We start from the raw sequence: 5,460 nt of genomic DNA on the forward strand, positions 1-5,460 counted from the left end.
TATAGAGACCTCTGAACACCTGAGAAGCCCCTATACTACCGAATGTTCGAGCATCAAATCTTCAGCCTTCTGGCCGAGAGTCATCTGACAGACCTTAGTGATGTAGGATTATTAAGGGCTGATTACTCTGTCTGGGCAGATATAATCAGTCGACTATTCTGCATGTGTGTCCTCTTCAGGACAGTAGTTAGTCTGTAGATGGAAAGAGGCAATTCTTGCCTAGTGGCTGTCACCACACAACTGTCATAACTCCAAGGATGCTCAATTTCTTCTTAGAATCCACAACAGGAAGCTGTCAGGAGCAGACAGGTCTCTAATCAGAATGGACATTTATATAAATTTTTGTTGCGTCAATTCTATGGACTTCTGACGTTTTGAAAACCAACTATCCATGTAAGGTCACCTGGACTGTTGTCTGTTCACTCCTCTTGGCTATTTCTAAATAAAATATGGTTAACCTCCTAACAATTAACTCAAAGCCATAAATTTGCTATAGTCCCTTAACTCATAGGTTAACCATCCCAAATCAGTTAAAAAAGTTAAGGAAGGACTGGGTCTAGGCCTTGTATTCCTAAATGTGTTATACAAGCACATTGCCCATGAGAGTATCAATATTCATCTTACTTTTATATTAATAAGGAGCTCGTACCAATGAAAACCTTAAATTTGAAATCAAAGTAAATTTTGTACCATTTAAGAAATTATAACTTCATCTTGATAATAATTATACAGATTTCTACCAATAGGTTATCGCTGTGCAGTAAGTCCTAGCTAATCCCCCCTGTTCCAACAAAACTACTACTTTTCCCTAGAAAGACAGACCATTATTAACCACATTCGTCCCCAAGCCCAGGGAATAGGGGCGCTGACTCTTCTGTAACTTCTTCAGGCTGATTACGGGCGTTGAGATATTAGAAGAGGGGTGGGGGGAAGAGTAAGTTGATAATCCTCTGATGCTGTGTCTTCACCGAATCCAGATGGAATTCCAGGACATCGGAGGTTTGGGCAGGTCTTCTCTGTATACTTGATGAGTAGATACACCAAGGCTGTGTATTCTAAGATACTGCCCAAGTTGGAGTGCCTGGGATCCCCTCTTCCTCTGGGTTCTTGAAGGTTGGGAGCAGAGCTGCCACCCAAGATCTGCTCAGTGCCCTGGCCCAGACCGGAAGCTGTTTTAATCTTTTATCTATTTTTTTTTACACTCCATATTTTATTCTCCTCCTGGTCAGCATTCCCTTTGACAAGGATGGAAGAGTCCCTTGGTCCTAACAACACACATATGGTTAAGGCATTGCCACTTACTTGTATCTTCTTAACCTTCCTTCCTTCCTTCCTTTCTTCCTTCTTTTCCTTCATTCTTTCCTTTTAAAAAATCAGTTTCTCTTGTTTCTACATTACCCAGTGTAAGATGTTTGTGTAGCACTGAAAAGTGAAAAACAGACACTTGAAATTAGCCAGGACTCTCATTTGTAAAAACATAATCTTCCTAAGCTAATTTGAGCAGAAAAGATACAGATGACTAAAAAGAATAGTCAGGGAGGCGAGGCTAAAGATGTGGATCACTTGGTTAGATTCTCAAGCCCAACCTAAGTCTGATGTCAAGTAACCTGCCGTTTGTGCTTAACTCTCGGCTCAAGGACTCTGCTGCTTAAAAAAAATGTGTGTGTGTGTGTGTGTGTGTGTGTGTGTGTGTGTGTATGCACAGACAAGATTTGATCAGATTCTATTCCTAAATATGTTTGTTTCTCTCTTTCTCAACATCTCTCTGCTTGTCATTGCCTCTTTCTCTCCTCCCGCCCTTCCCCCTTTACTCATTTCTTATAAAGTACAAGTAAGGGATAGGCAAAATTATTTACTATGGCTTTCCTTAAATTTTTCTACAATTATATGAACAATTGTTAACTCTCCCCTATTTAAAAATCACCTAGCAGTGCCTCCTTATTTAGCACCAGTCCTTTAAGTAAAACACTCTTGAAAAGAACTAGGTAGCCAGGCGGTGGTGGCACACGCCTTTAATCCCAGCACTTGGGAGGCAGAGGCAGGCAGATTTCTGAGTTCAAGGCCAGCCTGGTCTACAAAGTGAGTACCAGGACAGCCAGGACTACACAGAGAAACCCTGTCTCAAAAAAAACAAAAACAAAAACATACAAACAAAAAAACTAGGTAAAGACAGAGCTGAAGCTACCCTGTTAAGTTCAACAACAGACATTTGTAATACAGCCTCTAAAAGTCCATATATCCTCACATACAATGAAACCAAAATCCTTAGCGTTAAGTTCATATATTCTATAGTATTTCAAATTTTATTCTATTTAATTTCACTATAAAAATATTGATTGTAGTCTAGTAAATCCATTTAACAGCCCACCAGTGAATCGTGATTTACAATTGGAAAAGTCTAAGAGTTATTTCAACAAAAGGTGCAAGGAACAACAGTTTGTTGGCAACAAGTCAGAAATAGAGAAGACAGTGAAAATAGAGTTTGTTCTTTGATTTTTGAGTAGACTATTATATGTGGGCATCATTGGTGTTATGTAGTAGACTACATCAATTCTAACTTTAAGAACTTTATGTATTTTTGAAGGTATACTTGTCCTCCCATGATGTTACCTTGCCAATAGATATAATTGCTCTTTGAAATCTCTTTGCATGTAGCTACAGACAATGTTAATTTTATTCTTTAGGTTAGAAAATAGGAGAACAGGTCTCCTGTCAGTCAGGAGGCAGAGTCAGGAGGATCATGAGTTTAGGCTATCCTAGGGTATTGTGATGGTTTGTATATGCTTGGCTCAGTAAGTGGCACAATTAGCAGGTGTGACCCTGTTGGAGTAGGTGTGTCACTGTGGCTATGGGCTTTAAGACCCTTATTATAGGTGCCCGAAAGTCAGTATTCTGCTAGCAGCCTTCAGATGAAGATACAGAACTCTCATCTCTGCCTGCATCATGCCTGCCTTGAATACTGCCATACTTGATGTTAATGGACTGAACCTCTGAAACTGTAAGCCAGCCCCAATTAAATGTTGTCCCATACAAGACTTGCATTGGTCATGGTGTCTGTTAACAGCAGTAAAACCCTAACTAGGACAAGTATGTGCTGAGATTTTATCTAAAACAAATTCACTCTGTAAAGTGATCTTTATGAAAGAATTTAAAATTGTTGTGAGACTCCTGAGTTGATAATGGATATATCCTTTTCCAATTTAATTTTAGTGTTTAGAATTTGAATTCTCATACCAATTAGCTAATTCAATAATATTTATTTTGATATCTAATGTCAGTTCTTTCTATTCTTTAAGCAATAAGTAGTATGCAACTTACATTAGCCATTCTTTACACTTAGATAACTTGTAGATGATACACCTGTGCACACGTGTATGTGAAAGTGCCTATGCTACTCCTTTGTGCTTTTCTATTTTATTCTCACTATGGTGAATTTAGAATAATGATACTGAGATTTAGCATAAGAATCAGAAATGAGAATAATAGCCGCAGTGAATTTCGTATCAAAATGAAGACAGAGGGATGGTGGTGAAATGATGTGGAGGAACTGGAGAGTCAATCAAGTTGGAAGCAAATCTTGGCAAATAAATGTTTCAATTATACACCAACATTTTCATATTGAATGAAAGTCACAAATTTTCAGGATTTTAGGGAAAAAATATAAACTTGACCTTGGGAACCAAGAATAAATAAGTCTAGGCTGGTACCAAGACCTATTTCTGAAAACATAGATATTGGCGTAGAAATTAACTTTGGGAATGGTGGAGCAATTATACTATCACACGTGTATGGAGGGCAAAGGACAAGCGGTGTGAGTAGCTTCTGTTCTTTTACTGTGTTGTGTGTGTATTGGGTCTTCAGGCTTTGCAGCAAACATTCTTATCTGCCAAGCCATATTTATGGCTCAGTACTTTAATTTTCCTGACTGTGGTAATCATATATATGCATATACAATGCACATAAAATATTTAAAATTAAGACATATATTTATAATATATTTACAAACATGTAACAGTCATGTGTATGTATACATACAAATAAAGATGCATGAGAGAGGAAATAATCAATACAGACAGAGAAAAAGGAGAAAGGAAGTGAGCCAAATGGAAAAAGTCCCAGTTGGTAGTGAAAGGGAAAAAATACATAGAAAAACGAGGGTTTCTTTTGTTCCTTTCAATTCAAGATTATGTCAAAGCAGATAGCCTCTGCAATCAGCAAAATATGAAACAGAAAAACAGTAAGATTTTTGTTGTTTTCCTACAACAAATATTTATAAAAGGAATAGTTACTAAAGAAGAGACAGAGATGTATCTACCAAAACCATGAAAAAAAATACTGATTACATCCTAGGGTAAAAATTACACAAGGATATTGGGAAGTCATTTTCCCTTTATTTGATGAGACTTTGGAATTGTTGCTAATATTTGAGAGGTAACAATCGTGTTGTGGCAATGGATTTACAATTAGTCCTTGTCTTCCAGTGATATGTGTTAAAAGTTGAAGTTATAAGATTTCGAGATTCTAAGGGTAGCATAGATAGGGGGTTCAGATTCATTTCAGTGGTGGAGTTATGGCCTGAAAAACTCAAGGCCTTTGGTTCAGTCCCCAGTACTAGAGAAAAACTGACATGGACAGGAAAGTAGATCAGAGTTACAGATGGGTTTAGATATTTGGTAAATATTCCAGGGCCCAGAAAAACACAACTGATTGCTGAGCACTTTGTCTTAAGCAGATGATTCATGGAAGTCTTACAACTTGTGGTTATAAAGAGAAGTGTAAGGGATCCATGTGAGGCACTGTAATAATATTTAAGAAGTCTTTATTAGTATCCATTTTAAATGCATGAAATATAATTTATGATACTCAGTGGTAGGCATGTATAGCATTTAGCATCCTTACTCTTTCTCTGTATCTTCCCTACTCCAGGACTGCTCTCTGCATTATCTCTGGATGCACATCTCTGGATGCTCACAAGTGGCTTGCTTCTCCAACTCAAATACCACTTTTGTCAGAAGCCTCCCAAGTTCTTTAATCTGGAACTGTCTTTATTTGAACCTCTGTTTTGCCCCTCCCTAAATACATTGTACATATGATTCTCTGCTGGTCCATAGTCACGTCGACTAGCCCAACAAGAGCTTCCTGAGAGCGAGCAGAATCACAGCTATATGTCTGTTTCTAGACCTACATCCAGTAATAGCTCCAACCCTGTGAGACCATGATACATAAATATCAAATGGCATCAACAACAACAAAGAGATGCGTAAATTTTGATTAAAATGTTTTCGGACCAAGAAGGCAAAAACCACTCAACAATTATTATTTTGGATCTCTATAAAGCAGTCTTTCTTGAAGAAAAGATTCTTCTAGACTTAATTAACAATAAAAACTTCATCAGCTCATAACAGCCATTAGCTTTTGTTGTGGCCTTTTCGTAGCATCCTCTGTTCTTTCCATTACAGA

General features: G+C 37.6%; 1 pseudogene; it reads left to right on the forward strand.

Annotated features, from left to right (window-relative positions):
• Positions 1 to 1,223: 1,223 nt before the first annotated feature.
• Positions 1,224 to 1,328, forward strand: LOC117706458 (U6atac minor spliceosomal RNA; annotated as a pseudogene).
• The last annotated feature ends 4,132 nt before the right edge of the window (positions 1,329 to 5,460 follow it).

Source organism: Arvicanthis niloticus, chromosome 3, assembly GCF_011762505.2.
Source record: "Arvicanthis niloticus isolate mArvNil1 chromosome 3, mArvNil1.pat.X, whole genome shotgun sequence".
NCBI lineage: Eukaryota > Metazoa > Chordata > Mammalia > Rodentia > Muridae > Arvicanthis > Arvicanthis niloticus.